Here is a 24,119-nt window from a genome sequence, read left to right on the forward strand (position 1 = left end):
TTAGTTTGGGGTGTTTGTGTATTCCCAAGTTGGAAACCGATTTGTAGTCATGTCCCAGAAGATGTGGTAAATAATAGTAAAGTCTGAGAGAAGTACTTGGAGGAAAAGTTTCAAAATCATTATTGCCTTGTTCTAGTTTTGAATAAAAACTGAAGTAGTGAAAATAGTGTTGTCAGCATTAAAGGCAAATATAATCATCATTATCATTTTATGTTTCTCTGAGTTTAATATCTATAATAGATTTTTAAAAGTTTCCTTTATACATTTATATACATACCTATATATGAGAAATAGTCCCAGGAAAATATATAAAATATATAAAAGAGTATTAGAGAATGGGATTGTACTATATGTATCACTTTATAATCTGCTTTTTTACATAACAAAAAGTACCCAAAATTTTTCTATTCAATAAATATATATCTGTATCATTATGGAATATCATTATTTATTTAACCACTTTTTTTTACTATAATAAACAAAATACCAAAGAACATCCAAATACATAAATCTGAACACACTTGTTTGCTAATTTTATTGGGATAAGTTCCTAGAAGTGGAATTATTGAATCGAAATGTATGCAGACTTTGAAGGCTTTCGTTCACATTGTAAAATCACCTTCCAGTAAGTCTGTATCCGAGATTATTCCCCCATCTTCTTAAGTCTCATGACTCCTAACTACAAATGAAAATGTCCTTCTGTAGTAGGTTGGGCCCCTCTCTTCCTTTTTTATCCTCCCTCCTTTTTCCCTTTATTCCTGTATTCCTTTAGATAGATGAAGAGCAAAGTACCTCTTTATTTTTCTTAAGTGCACAACCTTCACTCACTTAACAGAAATTTACTTAATTGAAAGATGACTTTTTTCAATAGATCGTTATTGGAGTATAATTGCTTCACAATACTGCATTAGTTTCTGTTGCACAACAAAGTGAATCAGCCATATGCATACACATGTATCCATATCCCTTCCCTCTTGAAACACCCTCTTATCCTCCCTCTCCCACCCCTCTAGGTCATCGCAAAGCACCTAGCCGATCTTCCTGTGCTATGCTGCTGCTTCCCACCAGCCAACTATTTTACGTTCAGTAGTGTACACATGTCGATACTACTCTCACTTCATCCCAGCTTCGCCCTCTCACCCCATATCCTTACGTCCATTTTCTACGTCTACCTCTTTATTTCTGCCCTGCAACTAGGTTCATCAGTACCATTTTTTTCTTGTTTTTAGATTCCATACATACGCATTAGCATATAGTATTTGTTTTTCTGTTTCTGACTTACTTCACTCTGTATGACAGATGCTAAGTCCATGCACCTCACTACAAATAACTCAATTTCATTTCTTTTTATGGCTGAGTAATATTCCATTGTATATATGTGCCACATCTTCTTTATCCATTCATCTGTTGATGGACACTTAGGTTGGTTCCATGTGCTGGCTATTGTAAATAGTGCTGCAATGAACATTGTGGTACATGTGTCTTTTTGAATTATGGTTTTCTCAGGGTATATGCCCAGTAGTGGGATTGCTGGGTCGTATGGTAGTTCTATTTTTAGTTTTTTAAGGAACCTCTATACTGTTTTCCATAGTGGTTGTATCAATTTACATTCCCACCAACAGTGCAGGAGGGTTCCTTTCTCACCACACCCTTCCCAGCATTTATTGTTTCTAGATTTTTTTGATAATGGTCATTCTGACCAGCATGAGGTGATACTTCATTGTAGTTTTGATTTGCATTTCTCTATTAGTGATGTTGAACATCTTTTCACGTGCCTCTTGGCTATCTGTATGTCTTCTTTGGTGAAATGTCTGTTTAGGTCTAATGCCCATTTTTTAATTGGATTGTTTGGTTTTTTGATATTGAGCTCCAGGAGCTGTTTGTATATTTTGGAGATTAATCCTTTGTCTGTTGTTTCATTTGCAAATATTTTCTCCCATTCTGAGGGGTCTTTTTGTCTTCTTTATGGTTTGCTTTGCTGTGTAAAAGCTTTTAAGTTTAATTAAGTCCCATTTGTTTATTTTTGTTTTTATTTCCGTTACTCTAGGAGGTAGGTTAAAAAAGATCTTGCTGTGGTTTATGTCACAGAGAGTTTTCCCTATGTTTTCCTCTAAGAGTTTTATAGTGTCTGGTCTTACATTTAAGTCTTTACTCCATTTTGAGTTTATTTTTGTGTATGGTGTTAGGGAGTGTTCTAATTTCATTCTTTTACATGTAGCTGTCCAGTTTTCCCAGCACCAATTAATGAAGAGGTTGTCTTTTCTCCATTGTACCTTCTTGCCTCCTCTGGGCATTCTATCCAGAAATTGATCTATATTTCTGCTTTTGTGCCAGTACCATACCATCTTGATTACTGTAGCTTTGTGGTATAGTATGAAGTCAGGGAGCCCGATTCCTCCAGTTCCGTTTTTCTTTCTCAAGATTGCTTTGGCTATTCAGGGTCTTCGGTGTTTCCATACGAATTGTAAAATTTTTTGTTCTAATTCTGTGAAGAATACCATTGGTAGTTTGATAGGGATTGCATTGAATCTGTAGATTGCTTTGGGTATTATAGTCATTTTCACGGTATTGAGTCTTCCAATCCAAGAACATGGTATACTTCTCCATCTGTTTATGTCATCTTTGATTTCTTTCATCATTGTTTTATAGTTTTCTGAGTACAAGCCTTTCGCCCCCTTAGGTAGGTTTTATTCCTAGGTATTTTATTCTTTTTGTTGCAATGGTAAATGGAAGTGTTTCCTTAATTTCTCTTTCTTATTTTTCATTGTTGGTGTATAGGAATGTCAGAGATTTCTGTGCATTAATTTTGTATCCTGCAACCTTACCAAATTCATTGATTAGTTCTAGTAGTTTTGTGGTGGCATCTTTAGGATTTTCTATGTATAGTATCATGTTATCTGCAAACAGTGACAGTTTTACTTCTTCTTTTCCAATTTGTATTCCTTTTATTTCCTTTTCTTCTCTGATTGCCGTGGCTAGGACTTCCAAAACTATGTTGAATAAGAGTGGTGAGAGTGGACATCCTTGTGTTTTCCTGATCTCAGTGGAAATGTTTCCGTTTTTCACCATTGAGTATGATGCTTGCTGTGGGTTTGTCATATATGGCCTTTATTATGTTGAGGTAGGTTCCCTCTATGCCCATTTTCTGGAGAGTTTTTATCATAAATAGGTGTTGAATTTTGTCAAAAGCTTTTTCTGCATCTATTGAGATGATCATATGGTTTTTAGTCCTTAATTTGTTAATGTGGTGTATCACATTGATTGATTTGGGTATATTGAAGAATTCTTGCATCCCTGGGATAAATCCCACTTGATCATGGTGTGTGATACTCTTAATGTGCTGTTGGATTCTGTTTACTAGTATTTTGTTGAGGATTTTTGCATCTATGTTCATCAGTGATATTGGTCCATAATTTTCTTTTTTTGCGACATCTTTGTCTGGTTTTGGTACCAGGGTGATCATGGCTTCATAGAATGAGTTTGGGAATGTTTCTCCCTCTGCAAGTTTTTGGAAGAGTTTCAGAAGGATCGGTTTTAGCTCTTCTCTAAATGTTTGATAGAGTTCGCCTGTGAAGCCATCTGGACTTTTGTTTATTGGAAGATTTTTAATTACAGTTTCAATTTATTACTTGTTATAGGTCTGTTTATATTTTCTAATTCTTCCTGGTTCAGTCTTGGAAAATTGTTTAATCCATTTATTAAATTCGTTTAATCCAAGAATTTGTCTATTTCTTCATGGTTGTCCATTTTATTGGCATATAGGTTTTTTTAGTAGTCTCTTAAAATCTTTTGTATTTCTGCAGTGTGTTTTGATTTCTCCTTTTTCATTTCTAATTTTATTGATTTGCATCCTCTCCCTTTTTTTCTTGATGAGTCTGGCTAAGGATTTATCAATTTTGTTTATCTTCTCAAAGAACCAGCTTTTAGTTTTATTGATCTTTGCTATTGTTTTCTTCTTTTCTATTTTATTTATTTCTGCTCTGATCTTTATGATTTCTTTCCTTCTACTGACTTTGGGTTTTCTTTGTTCTTCTTTCCCTAGTTGTTTTAAGTGTAGGGTTAGATTGTTTATTTGAGATTTTTCTTGTTTCTTGAGGTGAGACTGTGTTGCTATAAACTTCCCTCTTAGAACTGCTTTTGCTGCATCCCATAGGTTTTGGGTCATTGTGTTGTCACTGTCATTTGTTTCTATGTATATATATATTTTTGCGGTACATGGGCCTCTCACCACTGTGGCCTCTCCCACTGCGGAGCACAGGCTCCAGACGCGCAGGCCCAGCGGCCATGGCTCACGGGCCCAGCTGCTCTGCAGCATGTGGGATCCTCCCGCACCGGGGCATGAACCCACGTCCCCTGCATCGGCAGGTGGACTCCCAACCACTGCGCCTCCAGGGAAGCCCTGTTTCTATGTATTTTTAAATTTCTTCTTTGATTTCTTCAGTCATGTCTTGGTTATTCAGTAGTGCACTGTTTAGTCTCCATGTATTTGTGTTTTTTACAGTTTTTTTTCCTGTAATTGATTTCCAATCTCATAACCTAGTGGTCAGAAAAGATGCTTGATATGATTTCAATTTTCTTAAATTTTCCGAGGCTTGATTTGTGACCCAAGCTGTGATCTATCCTGGAGAACGTTCCATGTACACTTGAGAAGAAAGTGTATTCTGCCGCTTTTGGGTGGAATGTTCTATAAATATCAGTTAGATATATCTGGTCTGTTGTGGCATTTAAAGCTTATGTTTCCTTATTTATTTTCTGTTTGGATGATCTGTCCATTGGTGTAAGTGGGGTGTTAAAGTCCCCTACTATTATTGTGTTACTGTTGATTTCTCCTTTCATGGTTGTTAGCATTTGCATTATGTATTGAGGTGCTCCTATGTTGGGTGCATAACCATTTATAATTGTTACATTTTCTTGGGTTGATCATTATGTAGTGTCCCTCCTTATCTCTTGTAACTGTCTTTTCTTAAAGTCTATTTTATCTGATACGTGTATTGCTACTCCAGCTTTCTTTTGATTTCCATTTGCATGGAATATCTTTTTCCATCCTTTCACTTTTAGTCTGTATGTGTCCCTAGGTCTGAAGTGGGTCTCCTGTAGACAGCATATATAAGTGTCTTGTTTTTGAATGCATTCAGCCAGTCTGTGTCTTTTGGTTGGGGCATTTAATCCATTCACATTCAAGGTTATTATCGATACTTATGTTCCTATTACCATTTTCTTAATTGTTTTGGGTTTGTTTCGTGGTGAGAGAAGTTTCTTTAGCATTTGTTGTAAAGCTGGTTTGGTGGTGCTGAATTCTCTTAGCTTTTGCTTGTCTGAAAAGCTTTTTATTTCTCCATGAATCTGAATGAGATCCTTGCTGGGTAATCTTGGTTGTAGGTTTTTCTCTTTCATCACTTTAAGTATATCCTGCCACTCCCTTCTGGCCTGCAGAGTTTCTGCTGAAAAATAAGCTGATAACCTTATGGGGATTTCTTTGTATGTTATTTTTTTGTTTTTCCCTTGCTGCTTTTACTATTTTTTCTTTATATTTAATTTTTGGTAGTTTGATTAGTATGTGTCTTTGTGTGTTTTTCCTAGGTTTTATCCTGTATGGGATTCTCTGTGCTTCCTGGACTTGGGTGACTATTTCTTTTCCCAGGTTAGGGAAGTTTTCAAGTATAATCCCTTCAGATATTTTCTCAGACCCTTTCTTTTTCCCTTCCTCTTCTGGGATCCCTATAATTCTAATGTTGGTGAGTTTAGTGTTGTCCCAGAGGTCTCTGAGATTGTTTTCAATTCTTTTCATTCTTTTTTCTTTATTCTGCTCCTTGGCAGTTATTTCCACCATTTTGTCTTGCAGCTCACTTATTCGTTCTTCTGTCTCAGTTATTCCGTTATTGATGCCTTCTAGTGTATTTTTCATTTCAGTTATTGTGTTGTTCATTTCTGTTTGTTCATTCTTTAGTTCTTCTAGATCTTTGTTAAACATTTCTTGTATTTTCTCAATCCGTGCCTCCATTCTATTTCTGAGATTCTGGATCATCTTTAATATCATTACTTTGAATTCTTTTTCAGGTAGATTGCCTATTTCCTCTTCACTTATTTGGTCTTGTACCTTTCTCCTTCATCTGTGACATATTTTTTTGCTGTCTCAGTTTTTCTTAACTAAAAAAATTTTTTTTTTAATGTGTGGGATTGTGTGCCTGTCTTACTGGTTGTTTGGCCTGAGGCTTCCAACACTGGAGTTTGTAGGCTATTGGGTAGAGCTGGGTCTTGATGCTGAGGTGAGGAACTCCGTGAGACCATACTTCCATGAATATTCCCTGGGGTCTGAGGTTCTCTGTTAGTCCAGTGGTTTGGACTTGGAGCTCCCACTGCAGGAGCTTCAGCCCGACCCTGGGCTTGTGAACCAAGATCCCGCAAGCTGCCTGTGCTCATTTGTTGCTGGGTGCTGCTTAATTACCGGAGAGTTTCTGTCAAGGATTTTTAGCCCTCTTTGAGTCCAGACCTGTCTGAAGCAAGGTCCTGGAGTAACACCCCACCGTGTGTGGCAGACGGCAGGCAGGACATCTGAAAGATGATTTTAAGTAATTTCTCATCTTTGCATTAATTCACTCTAGGAAGGAAAATCACTCACCTCTGGAATTTTAGGATTCCACACTGTCATTTCTGTGCCTGTCCTCTTGTTCCTGTTAGTGTCCATTAAAATATTTTCCTAGGGGAAATTGATGCACAGACTTTAAATGTTATTTCATTTCTTTTAAAAGGAAATGAATATACTACAAAACTCCTAAACCTAGTTATGACTGCCAAATGTCTAAGCAAGTCACACTAATCATTAGTAAGTTGAGCATAGAATGATCCATAGACTTTCTCCCTCTTAATTTATTAGGTCTTTTAAACTAGAGGTTCATTATCAGGAGAGCAGCACATATCTCAACAGACACTTGCTTGGCCTTCATAGAAGCCTGTGGTCTCTAATCTTTTTGTATGTATTTTACCTCTTCTTGACAAGTACATATATTTTTAAAATCCTGAATTAAGAGATTTGAAAGGAAACCAAAAAATTTGAACAAAAATAATTTTCACAAGGGCAAAGTTAGAATTGGGGAAGTTTTGGGTTAATAAAAATATTAGAAATTGCCAGAGATTTCCCCTACAAAGTGTTTACATAATATGAACTAGAAAACTTATCACATTGATAAGTTCTTACCTTTAAGAAATTTGTTTTAATATCATGATATTCCAAGACAGTCACAGCAGCACTGATGTAATCATATTCATTGGTAATATTTTTTTCTAGCCAAATGTATTTTCAACATAATGGCACAACACATTAGGAAAACAAGCTTCATTTAATTAGGGTGGCCCAAGGCAAAATTGTGAACTAAGTGGGATTGATCCTAGCTATCTTCCTAACTCCAATTTCTCACTTGAAAAATTATTAAGCATATATAATATTCTATTCATTGCAATAAGAGTAAAAGAATAAGATAATTTCTCTAATCTTTAAAATTACTCAGTTAGACAGGAAAAATGAGGAAAAACTGGTATGGGTGAAAGAGCCTTCCACAGGAAAGAACAACATGTGCAAAGACTGACTGCAAAAAAACACGTAACAATTTTGAGGAAGTGCGAGCTTTCAGTTGGAGTTCTTTTATGCCCTTCTCTGAATCCACTAACTCCGCGCTATGGCTGTTCAGAGTCACCAGTCCATGTGGTTCCCCTTCTGCATTGGACTAGGATCAGAACCTTTCTGTCTTCTTCTCCCTCTTCACAAAAATTCTCTCTGTTGTAGCTATTTGTTGGAAAGACACTAACATCTTTGTGTGAATATTTGCCATTGACTTATAGGATACTGCACATGCTATCATTCTGGGGAAAAAACCATATCACAAAAGAGGGCAATACGTAATGCAAGAAACCTTTCATGGGAGAATTTCAGGCCATAGTGGCAATCCTTTGTTCGGAAGATGTTTTGGGATCTTTAGAATTACCCCTTATAGGCAGCCATATATTTTGGCCACAAATACATCTAATTTTGTATTTAAAAGAAATCTTTGTAATAGAAAGCTTTTCTGAAGAAAAAATGTATATCCAGTTATATGTGATACCTGTGCCACATACAAGAATTCGCTGTACTGTTACAAAACTTAGCACAACCATTGCCTTCCACTGCCTGCTTATTTTGCTAAGTACAGGTAACCACCACTGACTTGGATGATTCTCTAGACAGTACATGTCCTGAGATGCACTTGTGACAGTCAAGATAAAAGAGTAATGCTTGGAGTGGTTCAAGGCTGAGGTTCCTGTCTTATGAAAACATTGTGAGCTGGCTGGTGTGTGTCTTTCTGGTAAAACATCTATGAGTTAAGGATGCTTCCTATTGTAGGTCATAGGATCTGGTGCCTACAGATCTCCTGGTTTTGGCTTAGGCTTGTTTTATACATTAGTGGGGATTAAACTTGTTGTTACCAGTTCCATCTGTTCCATTAGATGCTTATTAATAAAACTCCAGGGGCCCAGTATTCACCACATCATAACATACGGATGGCAGTTAATTCACCTAAAGTTTTCACATTTGATAACCTCCTCATTCGTGTTAATTGGGTACCTGGAATTTTCATCAATCATGGCATCTCAGGTTTTGACTCTTCTGAAAGAGTCCATTTGTGAGACATATATTATAAGCCAGATGTACACAAGCAAAATTAAGTGTAGGATCCAATTTCAACTGTGACTCATGTCTGCTTTGACTGAAGTGCTGGGCGTAACTTGGCCCTTCAACAGACTCTTCCTCAAAAGAGGAAAAGGAAGCTAAGAGACCTCAGACCTTTACCTCAGCTCTCCTTGCTCAGAACTCCACTGATCCATAGTGCCATGAGAAAAGATTTACGTTTAAGGAGGCTTTGAAAGGACACATGCTGCAGGGAGCAGTGTGGGGCAATTCTGAGCATTTGGAGAGTCAAGTTCTTTTCTGGGACATTGAAGAGTATCATGATTTTGTTCCTTGTGTTTCTCATCTGTAAACCCCAACAGTTAAAATCCATGGTCTCCTGGGATCATTCCAGCTCTTTAACGTGGCCAGAATCTGTTGATGAGAATTCTTGAGGTTTGAGGGAGTATTATGGTGCTTTTCTCTACCTTGCTACAAATATCTCCCCTGTTTCCATTCACCTACAGTTTAAAGAAATGCAGTGTTTAAAGAAATGGATTGTTCTTTTATTCAAAGCAACCAATTTCTCTTTCTAACTTTAATCTGAAATTCATGCTCTGTTTCTCTTCTCATTGTAAAATATTTTTTTAAAAAACAAGTAAGAACATTGGTGGTACACATTTCGCTTTTTTTTTTCTCCCCTCTACTGCTCTTACCAGAAATGGTTACAGTTTAGATACAGAATATTTCAGTGAAAGAGAAACTCAGCAGAGGGCATGGGCTCAGGCCACTTTTGTCCATGACACTTGGTGAGTCATCTTTCCATAATGTGACTGCCCTATAACTACTGCAGTATCTGCTCACTAGGCTGAATCTGCAGACATCCTACTGGTTCGTGTATCTTCAAGGTCAAGTAAATAAGCAATTCCTATAGCCCCAAATTTCTCCTTATGCCAACATGCTGCCAGGATACTAAGTAGGTCACAATAGGACCCAGATAATAATTCATTTCAGGTTTCCAGGTTGCTAAGAGCCCCAGTGGTTTTCCTATGTATGGCCCACATTCTCTTCAATCTTGCTTGGCTGTTTCCCTTCTGAGGTCTTGATCTCAGATCTGCATATATTTACATGTTTTAGCCTGTAAGCTTTTTAGCTGCAAATTATATAAAATAGAGGTCAGCCCTCTGCCAATATAATTTTCCTTTTTTCCCCATTTGCTTACTCTAAAAAATAAATAAAACCATGAAGAGAAAGAATAAAAAAGTGAAGTCTTTCTATAGAGGTCTTTTAACTCTGACCATCAAGACAACTGTTGCTTTAATACTCCTTTCCACAGAGCTGTACTGTATCCCCAACTTCCAAGGTGCTTTGCTCCAAGCTGGTGTTTTCCCTACTATACATGGAGGGACAGTGGTGCTTCGCAAAGTTTAAAAGACTTATGATCTCTCCCGGTGAGGCTGGATCTTAAGACAGTATATAGACTTGGACACTCTGAACACTCAGTTAAATCAGTAATGCATGACCTGGGTTTCTGACCATTCTCAGTTCAGTTTTGCTAGTAAAGGTACAGTTAGTGATAATCAGTGGGTTGGGCTTTTCTGTCTTCAAGGTCATTGTGGTTCTTAACCCTTTAATCATATTTGTAGAATGCTTTCTTTTCTTTTGAACTTGTGTTTAGTTTCATATTTTTGTCTACCCATTCTAATTCTTAATTATTACTGCTGTTTAACTTAACTTTCAATTTCAGGCTCCTTCAACATCCTTTAAACTTTCCAAGCACTTTTGGTTTTGTGTCCTTTTTAAAGTTACTATAACATATTATTCATGGATTTGGGAATGAAGAAGACATACTACAAATTTATAAATTCAGTAAAATTTCATCTCTTGCACTTAGGTGCTGCTAGTCTATCTGGCATATTTTTGTACATTAAAGGAAGCCTATCTTTCCTCAAGACATCTTCTTATCTGCCAGAACAAGAGTCCTAATCAATAAAGAAATCTATGATTACTATGAATTGTTCTCCCTGGAGCTGGCTGGCGTACAACATGTACCACCATATGCAGCAGACATGAAGAGCCTTTACCTTTACCTAATCATTGTTGCCCTAATTATACTTGTATACTTTCCTTTATAGATTGACTTTATAGATTGACTATGATTGCTGAAAAGTGGAACTGAACCTGAAGTTGAATAGGAGACAGTGCTTCACCAACGACTGAAATGATTGTTAGCTGGGATAAGAAAAACATCTCCCTTTCTTAGGATTATAATGTAAACCTCCTTTATCCACTACAAAACAGCAGAATCATGAAGCCAAACTTTTCTGAAGAGATTGTCTCCAGAAAAAAAAAAACCCCAATGTTAAATAGAGAAATCTGTAACATAAATCATGCACTGTAGTACATGATTATTGGGCACATTATAATCAGTGTATGTGCAGTATTTTAAAATACATCTGATGATTAATAAATCACCCATGTGTAATGACATATGGATATCAGGAAAATGGTTCTCTGAGTACTGCTAAAATCTGCACAGTAGAATACTGGCAGGTTTCCAAGACTTGATTCACATGCTCGTTCTAATATCTAAACAACAATGGATCAAATGTTTACCTGGATTAATGATTTAAGTTAATCATTCTATTTATTCTCAGAAGACCATAATAGGAATCAAAGGTTATGATTTAGATTTAATGCAATTCTAGTTATAGCCTATTAAATGTTCATCTTTTCACTTTTTGAACAAAGTATAACAATGGAACCCTAGTGCCTAAGCTAGAGGATAAAGTACAAACTCCTTAGCAAGGCACATAAAACTTCTCCAGCCAAGTTCACCATCTAGGCTCTTGTTGGTGTAAGTGGATAAGGCGGGGCTTGGGCTCTTTCCTGAGCTGGGGTCTTCAGAATCTGTCCCATGATCCTGGGTTAAAGAACCAAGGGGAGCTATTGTTTATGTCCTAGAGGCAAGTGTGCTCAGGGATAGATGAAGAGCTTTTAGAACTGAATCTGAAGGGAAATGTCTGCAGTGGAGATGAGGTAAAATGAGGAGGTTGGTGCTGGAGGCAGCACCCAAGGAAATTTCTGAAGAATGAAACAGTCTGTGGGGTAGAGTGTGTTTACATTTTCAAACACTTCCCTCTTTAACTCCATCTTCTACAATTCAAACACTCACTATATTCCAGCTACACCAATTATTACTTTTCCCTCTGCCTTGAAAATTCTTCCCATCACCTTCTACCTTTTGAACATATTCTTTAAGAACCAACTCGGTCTCTACTTCTATCAATTACTTCTTTATCTGAACCTCATACAGATTTGGATGGTAGCTCCCATCCTAAGACACTGTAACTATTTATGACTGAGAGCAGGACAATGCCTTCTTTAATCAGTCTATGCCTGTGGATAGAACCTAAGATTCAGTAGTTTGTGGTATAAATAAATGAATAAATAAAAATTATCATTACTGAGATGTATATTCTGCCCTTATGCATAACAAATAGTCACAGTTACATTATCAAACCCCAAGTATTTATGGGCACTTTTCCGGTGCCAAAGACTCATATTTGCAGATATTTTTGGGATACTGTGGCTTATGTACGAGACGTAGACTTTATCATTGATGAATTTACAATGTAACTGGGGAAACAAGATATATATTCATGAAATCAGTAGGAAACATGCAAGTTAGTGTGTGATATATGCTGTCTTTGGTACAGACCAGTTAGTAAATACTTCAAGTGGGGAATATATGGTTTGAAATAACTCCTTTTGGGAGTTCTGTGAACTCCCTGACTATTAAAGCCTTCTCAGAGAGTAGACAAAGGAATAAAAGATCGTAGGCATAAAAAAAAGAATTTCTTCATATTTACCCTGGAATGAGAGTGTGAGCACTTAACAGGGTGAAAGTTGAAGTCCCTTACAATCCTGAGATTTCTCATAACTATGAGGCAATAACCACATTGGGGTAGGTGGTGTGTGCTGTTCCAGGAAGGGGAAGAGCATGATAATGTCCTTTGTCTGAGAATATGCTTCTGTTATCAGGACCTGGGGCTTCTGAAGGACAAACTAGTAGACCATCCCACAGGTTTCTGATTTCCTCTTCTTTTATTTTGTTTGAGACAATACTGTTAGAAAAATTTCAAACTAAGATAAAATTTTTCAGACATAATCTTTATTTTAATTAATTAATTAATTTTTTGGCTGCACTGGGTCTTCATTGCTGTGCGTGGGCTTTCTCTAGTTGTGGCAAGTGGGGGCTACTCGCCTTTGTAGTGTGCAGGCTTCTCATTGCGGTGGCTTCTCTTGTTGTGGAGCATGGGCTTCTAGGCACGTGGGCTTCAGTAGTTGCAGCATGTGGGCTCAGTAGTTGTGGCTTGCAGGCTCAGTAGTTGTGAAGCATGGGCTTAGTTGCTCCGTGGCATGTGGGATCTTCCTGGACCAGGGCTCAAACCCATGTCCCCTGCACTGGCAAGCGGATTCTTAACCACTGAGCTACCAGGGAAGTCCCGTAATCTTTTCTTAATGTCCAAAATTGTCTTGTTACTAATTTCATTCTTCCCCTTCTCAAATGGATTGTGTAAGCATTCCACTAGTTCTTATCGTTAAAGCAAAATTGCTTCAAAAATCCCACAGCCCTCAGTGTGCCATCGCTAAGCAGCACCACTAGGATGGAGCATTCGACATTATCTTGTATCTAATGCAAACACATATGATAATAAATTTGTTTCTGTAACCACCTATATATTTACTAACTTACCCAAATAGTTGACTTTTTTTCCCCTCATGGATAATTATTTTCTGACAATGCCAACCTAAACAAGAAGAAGAAAAAAAAGAAGAATGTTATTGCAGTCATGGTGTTGGGGTTCCTATCATTTTCTTTTGACTCCTATTTCACAGAAATAAGGGCTGAGAAAGCCAGTACATGACTAAAGAGCACTTTCTAAGACAAGCGTTTTAGTTCAGCATCATGTGAGACTGGCATCACTCAGATCCAGCACCATTTGCTGAAATGGTGTGTGTACTTACAGTTCTTTCTAAATGTGGTAATTAAAGGAAGAAGAGCCATTTATTTCTCTCCTTTGATTTTTAAACTTGAATTTACTTTTGTATGAGTAGAAAAAAGAGACAATACATGAGCAAAATTTCTTTTTTTCCCCTTCTTTCCATTTGTACTCTCGTATTTAGCCCAGCCATTTACTTCATTTTCAGATTATCAGTATATATAAACCCATTAAGGAAACATGCCTGGAGCAAACAGATACCATACAGACTTATACAAAGATGCATGCAGTTTAGAGACTTCATTGGCTAATCAATTATGAACTGTTTTGACAAAGAAATTTGTGGTTTTGTTAAAATACCCATATATGTATCCTTATACACTCTGACTCTTATTGCTGGATATTTCTGTAGAATGTCATATCCTTTCAAAGCTCTCTTTAGCCAGTAATTATTGCTGACAACAATCTAGGCCCTGGCACTGTTTGCGGTCACCTCTGGCTGCTAAGAGGAGCAATCTAGACCCTAGCACACTGCAGTTAAATTAAATTATCATAGAGATGCAATATACGCTGTTACACCACTCTAGCCGTGAGCCCAGAATTGAAAAAAGATTGATAGACTACAGGAATGGATCAACAAATAACTATGTGGGTGGTTCTGTAAGATACTTACTTCTACAAATATTGATGTAGATAAATGGAATGGGGCTTAAAAATTATATTTTCCCAAAAGGAAAGTGTTGTTTGTTTATATTTCCCTGTAACTATCAGCTATCGAATGATAATGTGTTCATGTTTTCCATATATGGGCCCATGCGATATTTGGTGTAAGATTTGCCTTCATGTAAGTAACATTAAATCATCATAGGATGAGGTCACAGGTCCTGTATGCTTGAGAGTGACTACTTCTCACCCTGGAAAAATGTTGCAGAAAAGATCCATTGAAAGGTGACCAAAACATACAAGCCTTTTCCTTAAATCTGGAGTATGGACCAGCATCTATGCAAAAATAAATAAATAAATAAAAAATAAAAAAAGGAAGCAGTTGTAAAGTACACTGGGATGTGTCTATAATTATAGCCACCATTTAACATAATGAATTATAAGAAGTAATTCCATGATGGCACTAATACTTCTGTGTCTATAAATAAAATATAAAAATAATTTTAGTTTGGAATGTCAAATGAAAGTGTGTTTTAATAAAACCAAATTAAAGAAGCCACTTAGTTTCTAACATTTAACTCTTCATTTTCATATTCAGCTTCTATGTAAGACTTTAAACAGCAAAGGAGAATACAAAACAATCATTTCTTTTAAGAAGACCTAGGAGATGAGACTGGCAAATGAGGCAATTAGATAAAAATATAAAATAGGAAACTTTAGCCATCTAAATCTCTGAAATACATAGACAACTATTATTTGGGATTATTATAAAGTCTTCAAGTGATATGGGCATTTTAAGACCTAGTAGAGTATGATACACATACTGCCTTCATTAGTTTTCAAGAAATTCAGATGGTAAAAGATGATAGGTAATAATAATCATAAAACAGGCAGAAAAAAGTTCCTAAGAGCTTGTATTAGATGAGTTAAATCACACCACCTTGAAATAGGTATATATCACATAGAGGCAGTGAAATAAAAGTATGTACATAAAAAGAATAAAGTGAGACATAAATATATTGTATTATGTATTAGTCATAATAAAAGTCTTTATCTTTTCTGTTAAAATAGAGTATAGAATCTCATATAATGCTCAGTTATAAAATGCCATGAATCCCTCTCTCATCCCTGTTTACATTGGCATGTAAATTTTTTGCTATGGAAATAAATCAAACATTAAGAGCAGATGTGTGTCAACACAGCTCTAAAGAAAGGATGCTAGTACTTATAGCTAATAAAAAGAGCCATAATTAATATTATCTCAAGAAGATATGGTGTCATCATGCCCAGCAATATCAGTTATTAACAGCTTTTGTTGTTAGAAAAGAAAATCCTTTCAAATGGAGAAACAGATTGGAATAGAGTGGATTCAATATGAAAATTCAAATTACTGGTGACCTACCCATACTTAACATGATTGAACTAGAGAGGGCTTAGCTGTTATCCATTCCAATTTGTTCACTTTACAGTTAAGAAAAATAAAGCTCATTCACTCATTCAACAAATATTTATTGAGTACCACTGTGTGCTAGTCATGTTCTAGGTGTTGGGGATGGAGTGAAGAATGAGACACAAAAAGGCCTTACTCTATGGAGCTTGCATGGTTGATTTGGAAAGGCTTCTCTGAGGAGATGTTATTGAAGCTGATGGATGAATGACAGGAAGGAGCCAGTTGGAAAAGACGGACAGAAGAGCATTCTAGGCAGAGGCATCAATTAGTGAAAGTTTGTAAGGCATGGATAAGCCATGAATGATTGATAAACAGGAAAGAAAGCTCACTGTGACTTGAGCATGGTGAAAATAGGACCATGAACGAAGATGAGGTGAGAGAGAGAGGAAGGGGCTGATCATGTTAGCTTTATAAGCCAGGGTAGGACATTTTGATTATTATTATTATTATTTTTTCTGATAGGAAGCCATTGCAAGATTTTAAGCACTAGAGTGACATGATATGATTATACAGTGAAAGAATATGATGACTGCTGTGTGGAGAATGGATCAAAGAAGAAAAGAATGGAAGAGGCTGATTGGTTAGGAGGTCACCACATTTGTCCAAGGCAGAGGTGGTGCTTTGACTATGCTGGTAATAGTGGAGATAGAATTGTTTGCATGTGAAATAGGTTTTGGAGTAGAATCATCAAGGTTAGATGAAAAACTGGATACTGAGGGTAAACAGACTGGAGAAATCAAGAATGACTCCTAGGATTTTTAGCTTGAGTTGCTGGGGAGATGGCAGTACTGCTTATTGAATTTGGTAAGGCGGAGGGAAGAGGAGGCTTGGGGGAACCCTTAGTTTTTGTGACATGTGTTTGGTATGATTATTAGATATCCATGTGGAACTGTCAGTTAAGCAGTCAAATTAAAAAGTCTGGCTTAGGGATGGTACTTAAAGCCATGTGACTGAGTGAATTCAAAGAGGAGAAAGCATGTATATATACAGAAGAGAGGAGGACCTAGGTACAGAGAGGAGGAAGAGACAGCAAAGGAGTCTGAAAAGGAGAGTTAGTGTCACACTGGGAAAATGATATCATGGAAGCCAGGAAACAATGTTTTAAGAAGATTGAAACTGTTACTACAACAAATGCCATTGAGATAACAGGTAACACATGATCAGAAAAAGAACCATTGGCCTTGGTAACAGGAAAATCTTTGTTGGTTTGTCCAAGAGCACCCAGATAGAAAGTGCTTAAATTATTTGGGATTTTCTATTCCCATCTGCAAAAAACAGAAGTCCATGTTGCGACATTTGAGGACTTCCCCTGTATGTTAGCTGCATATTAAGGCTGCCCCCATAGCATTGGAATATTGAATTAATAAGGTTTTATATTATCTCACCTTTGATACCTTTTATCAATTAAAGTTTTATTTACATGTTCTCATAATTCAGTGTATATTTCCTTCAAAGTAGGAAAAGAAAAAAGATGACCACATCTCCTTTAAAGATGGGAAAAATAGAGGCAAAACTAATGGTGCTAGGAGCCCTCCGTAGGTAGTTGCTATACATTAAGTAATTAATGAGACTGAAAAACGCAAATTTTTGAATCAGAGATCCAATGAACACTTTTGGACTAGGCAGAACAATTTTCTCAAAAGCACCTACTGCTGGCGCTCTCAGCAATAAGTTGGGCATTTTTCAGGCAAAGAGGAAGGAAATACAGGCCTGTTGTTTCCTGGAAGACTAACACTGAAGCTATAAGAAGAAAGTTTTACCTGCAATCTTCCTATCCTATGCTAAGCCATCTTCTCATCAAAACTGATGAAAAACTGTCAGTGCTGAAAACATCGAAATGATTCAGAAAATCTCCATGTTAATCCTTATACTCAGGATAGGAGTAAAGTGAATAAATTGTAGTTACTCCATTTGTCACAAATGAAGCTTCATTCATATCTGATTCTGGTGATACCTAGAAGAACTATTACATGTGGCTTAGGTTTAAAGACTTTAATCTTAGTCCATTTGATTTATGATAAATTCTGGACTTTTTTGCAAAGACGGTTTTAAGGATTATTGCTCCTTCTGTTGGATCTGGGAACATGCCCAAAGTTCTCTGACAAAAAATACCTGACTCGTAGGAGCTTAAACTCTAAAAAGTTTACAATGCTCCTTACATTATGCATGAAATATGACCCTACATGTAAGTAAGCTTCTTATTAAAGTGAGCTTTTAATTTTTCCTTTATGTAATTTCTGCTCTTTTCCAACCCCACGACCCTCTTTTTACCCCTATCTTCAATTTGGTAAGCCCGGAGAGGAATAAGCAAAGAGATGAAAGAGAATTTATTGGCATTACATTGAAGACACAAGTAATATTTTAGCTGGGATAGGTCTTGGAGAGGAATCAATCAACTGGCTCTTTTTATAAATGAGAAAACTGTGACCTAGTGAGGGTTCCATATCTAACTGGTGATGAGAACAGATGGAAATCCAGGAGAGATGCATCCTAGTCATGTGAAATGCAGTTTGCCCTTTTATCAGACTGTGATATTCACATGTCAAGGGGGTGATACAGTTTAGCACTTCCAAAATATGACCTAAGACCAAAGCTAATTTCATCTTAGTCCATATAAATAAAAGTATACTTTTCAGAAAACGTAACCAGACCTCATAAAAATGATTACATTTGGCTCTAGGTGCCACATTTTAAAAGAGTCCCTAAGGGAAAGTAAGAAGGACACAAAAGACAATCAAAGCAAAGTCGCATGAGAAATAGCCCAGACAACTGGAAATGTTAAACTGGACTCAGAATGTCTCTTGGAAGAGAAGAAAGGTAGCAAGGAAGTGATAATGATATCGGCATGGAATCAGTTTATTTTGCAAGACTAAAACAGAATGTGTATATATTTCAAGGAGGTAGTATCCCATAATGGTTATAGAATCAGACAGAACTAAGCAGCTCTGTGCCCTTGTGGAAATTTCCTAAACTATGCCTGCAACACTTCATCCTTAAAATGGGTTTAAAACACTTCAAGTGGATTTAAATGAGGATATGCATGTAATGGTCCTATCCCAATGTCTGGTATGTAATGAATGTTAAATAAATGGTCACTATCATTATTAAACCTTTCATATTCCTACGGAAAGAAGGTCTCACTCAAGGTAAATATCACATCACTAGAGGAGAATAGGGGCAAATACAGACAGCCACTCCGAATAGATGTTGTAGAGAGGAATTCATGCATAGGATGGGGTGGTTTCTAAGTGCTCTCAATTCAAATGTAGTGATGTTAGGACTTTGGCCTCCTACTAAGTGTTTTCACTCCTGTCCTGTGAACTTCAGGAGAAAACAGCGAATCGAAGGTATGATTGTAAAACCACTCCTGAATCTTCATTATTCAGCAAAGTGCGGGTTTGAACACAGGAACAAAGTCACAGACTCCGTAGGCGGTGTCGTCATTTCCATACTCATAACGTTCACCCAATAGTTATTCTCTTCCACATGTTTTCAACCTTATCTTCCTGGACAGCTCTGCTGTGGTTGTGATCCTGATACCAGATGTTTGAACCACTGTTTGTTTCTTGTTCTGTCTCCATATTACACATGGAGAAACAGTACGACGAGTCCATTGGCTGACACAGAGGCAGAAGGGGTAGATGGAGGGAACAGGAGAGATGTAATAAGGGCTGAAGGAGAATAAGGAGAAGAGAGGTGAAGCTCACAAAGTAAGCTGTTCCCAGAATTAGAATTGGCATGCACAGAGTTTTCATTCCTTAGCTCCAAGCTAGGCTGGCTGCCTTCTAAATTTTAATGTACTAATTTATTTTTCTCAAATTTAATTTACACTCTTATGACATTTAATAGGTGACTTGTATCAAATGGTCACTTGACTGCTCAGGCCCACATCTCTCATTCATATTTTTACTGAAGCAAAATTTTACAGTTTTGAATAACGCAAAGGATTTTCTGGAGGTTTCCATACCGAAGTGGGGAAAACAGACACAGACCTGACTTTGCCCTGGCAGGGAAGCAGCAGTTCTAACACAGTTAGTTACTGGCAAGAGTCGTAACCTCCTGGAGGAGGCTTGTAACAACACTTGAGCTCTCGTCCCTCTCACTTAGAAGCCTCTTGGTGCTGATGAATCAATACGTACATGACAGCGAATGAGGCCCAGTGATGGGGAAAAAGGGTGATAATTTTTTCATATTTGTTTTGCAAGAGATAAAATGAAAGCCCAGAAAATGAGGGACTTGTGATCACTGAAGGCTAAAGTTGTTTGTTATCCTGAGATTAGACAGTCATTTAAATATTAGCTATCATACTCAGTATACCCAGACCCTTGAACTGGAAACCCCGGTTATGTTTAGAAAGGAAAGGGTAATTTTCTCAGCAACCTTCAAAACGGAATTGTTTTGAACAATAACAAAATGAGCCCCACTCTTGCCAGGTAGACGACTATTTATCTGGCCTTGGATACTGATAAAACGAAGTCATGTGATTTATGGAATGTCAGCAACCATCTCATCAGAATAACACAGACTTCTTTGGACTATGCACCAACCAGACTCTTTCTGGAAGGAATCTGGTTAGCGAATCTACTCAAACCTACAAAATTTGGGGTCAAAAGAGCTTTGGCTTTTCATCTTCTTTTTTACCTTTGGGAAAAGAATGACATACAAGTTGTACGATAGGTACAAAGAGGTTCAAAGCAGGAGGTTGTGATTGAAATGATGAACTACAACTAACTAACTTGCACTAATGCATTATGCAAAATAAAAAAAATATATAATTCAAACCAAACATGTGTGGTCAAAAACTGCATTGCTTGATAAAAACAGACTTTCCCCCTAAGTAATGAGTCTAGAGGATGTATTTACAGGGCTATCAAAACAATCTGAAACATCATAAGGCATAACATTTGTTTGCCTTCTCAGGAAAGTTACTGTGCAGGCTTATGGATCATCTAAATTAGACTTTACTATTTTGATGTCCTTGCCATTTGTTCTTTTAAATTTCAAGCCTAAGGGGTATATTCTCCTATCCATGTGCATGTATAAGTCCCATTAAGGCTGATAGGAATTTGGTGCCTGAACCCAAAGAAAAAGCTGCCTCTAAGATGGCATTATGCACATGTAATACACAAAGAAAAATAACCCAAAAAATCCATTCCTCTTCATCCAAAGCACATAAAACAATTATATTAATTATAAGTACAAGATAAAGTACTTGCTTGTGGAATTTTAAATCCATTTAATAAATTTGCGATTTTATGCATTTCTCTCCCTCAAAATTGCTTTCCTCAAATTGCTTTAGGTTGTCTCAGGCTTTGAAGAACCTAGTGACAAATGGAAACCAAGAAGAATAGGAGTGGTGGGAGTACATTTCTCAACACAGTCTTCATTTATTTATATTCTGCAGCACACGCACTCATGATGTTTCAACCTTATTTCCACCAGATTCAAAATAAAGCCTGGAACACAAAACAGCTTGCCCATATTTTCTTGTTTAAGGCTCTATCTCCTGAGCTTTCCTCCGTATCTCAGTTTCTAACCACATAAGAAATTTTCAGGCAAGAGTCGGTATTCAAATGAGATGTTAATTTAAAAAAATTGCTCCATCCTTCTGTTTATTTTGGTAGAAGGGAAATATTGGTTCTTGGAGTTGCATTAAAACCCAGATAAAAAACAGTTTTTATCTTTATACATCTTTCAGAAAAAAAAATTCTACCTCAAGAAATTTCTTTAACAAAGAGAACATTATTTCAGACTCTAACATTTCTGTCTGCCGATTATCATTAGTCATAAGCTAAGCCCTGCACTAAATGTCTAGTGAGCACAGATAATGTTCATTTTGTCTGGAAGACAGGTTGCCGCCTGTCAAGGAGCGATGGAATAAATGACAGGTTTTGACTCTGTGCCTTGCAGGCATATTAGGCTAAGAAATCGCCAACATGATGAAAAATTATTTTGTCAAAAATTTGTAGGTCACCCATCATTGTCTAATGTATTCTGTGATTAATTGCTAGCATAGATCAGCATTATGTCTTTCCAGTGAATCGCTTAATTGTTGCCTGCTTCATGCTCTTAATGTAATGATGAGGCATCTGCTCCTTTCACATGTGCTTTTAAATGCCAGCTTTTGCATCCAGGTTACAGGGTTGGTAATATTCAACTTAAAGAACTAGTTCAAATTAAAACTTCAGGACCGCCATCTCTTCTTGCTTTTTATGGGAGCGTGCGCGGAAGGCTGAGTGTTAGTGTTAATGTATGTAGATTTTATTTCTGATGAGTGATTATTTGACTTCATTTTACGAAGATTTATGGTGTGCTTTCTATCTCCTGACTGCAGTGCTACTCTTATCTTTAATAAAGGAGATGAGGACATTAATCAGCCATTGTCAGGGCTCCTGACTAAGACATTAAATGTACTGTATGGGATAGGTAAACACGCTCCAGATCCTTCTCTACTCCACTAGATCAGGCAAAAAAACACTCATTATATTTATCATAATTTCACATCTGCTGTTTTTGAAGCAATGTACCATGAGGCCATAAACTGTATTACAACTGTGCATAAATTCAACTGATTTGTGGCTGGAGTAACTAATTCCTAGAGTACGTTTTAGAAAAACAAGCAGTGAGCCCTGAAATTGCAGTTCCATAAAGGCACGAAATTACTGACTGCAGAATCAAAAATTTGCTTGATGTGATTCTGCAGTGACCATTTTATAAAAAGTGACAGTGTGCCTGTGATTGAGTCAATAAAATAAGGACGAGTGAGCTGTACACTCAAACAAGATTAAAGAGAAAAGGAATGACAGAGGACAGACTCATGGTATACAAACAGAAGAAAGCACAATTTTTCCCCCAAAATGGCTTTAGGATGCAACTATTTTAGCAACAATATTGATTTGTCAGTAATCTTTTCATTATTGTGGAGGTGAAAGAAAAGATTTTATTTTCCTCTTTTATTCATTTCACAGCACAATCGGGAGCGTACTTAATATGTTAACAGAGTGGATTTCGAAATAATTTTTTAATTGTGGCATTATCTATTGATTTAAGCTTGCCATAATATTTTCCAAGATTATAAAGGACAATTCTTTATGGATTATTTACTTGTCTCCTTGTTTTTAAGGGTGTATGTCCAAGTAAGCTCTTTGTTAAGGTATCTAGCCACGTTTGGGTAGAGAATGCATGTGTGTATGTTCATGCGGGGAGGGGAGTGGAATATTTCTATGTGTGATTTTACCTTTACGGATGTGTACCACTTCATTTTTTACAAACTTGATCAGTACCTGAACTCGCTATAATATCTTCTGCAAAAGAGAAAGGAGAGCGGGAAGTGATCTTTCATACAGGACAAGAGAAACCAGAAACACCATTGTTTTTGAAGACAAATGCACTTGACATTTGTTAAGATGAAAACTAAAGGCAGACCTGACACGTGGAATCCTGAATAGAGGTGTGAGCCCACAAATGAAACCTGCTAAGGATGTCAACCATGTATGTTCTCCTGGAAGTAGGATGTGATTGTGTGATTATTTATTGACTAGAAAAAGCAATTTAAGGGAAAAATAAATGGAACTGGACTTTCATTGCTTGGGTTTCTCAAGATATCCATTGCCTTTCACCAATTATTTCATGCACCTCTGTTGTTGAGACCGGAAGTGCCTCCGAGGTGCTTTTGTTGTCTTTGACAATGATACGTATGTATTCTTTGTTTAATATTCTGTGTTTGAAGGCTCCTTCTCATCAAATGCGGGCAATTACTTGCTACCCAGGGCAAACTGTGAAGGGCATCTACACAGAACATATTTTAGAGTAATATAATCTTGCTTGGTTTTATTTACAGAAGAGCATATTTGCCATATTTTATCCCTTTTCCTGACCACATTCCTGGTCAACTTTTATAACTGCAAATCTGGAGCTGGCACATGGAATATTGCTCTATTCTTTACTCATAATATCAAGTCAAAAATGGTCGTGTTCATAAGGCATTGCACCGTTTCCATCTAATGTTATCAATCTGTGCATCACAGAGCGTTTCTTTTCCTGACATTATTACTTTACTGAAATTAAGCTTGAAACAATCTGATGTCAGATATTGTATATCTACTTTTATTGCCAGCCTTTCTGAGCCCACCATATTGCCAGGACTGCATCTCATTTTAGATGGGTTTAACCAGATATATATTCTCAAGTTTATTGAGAGTTGGAGAGATTACATTTCCCATTCTCAAAGAGCAGGCTGGTCCTTTCAGTGCATTTTATAGAACAAATGTAAATTCCCATGCTGCAGTTGACAAAAATTCATGGTTCTTTTCTTAGTGTCAAAAATAAATTCAGCATAGCACTGGAGATGAGTAAGTGTGGT

The sequence above is a fragment of the Leucopleurus acutus genome, assembly GCF_964270905.1.
Source record: "Leucopleurus acutus genome assembly, chromosome: 1".
NCBI lineage: Eukaryota > Metazoa > Chordata > Mammalia > Artiodactyla > Delphinidae > Leucopleurus > Leucopleurus acutus.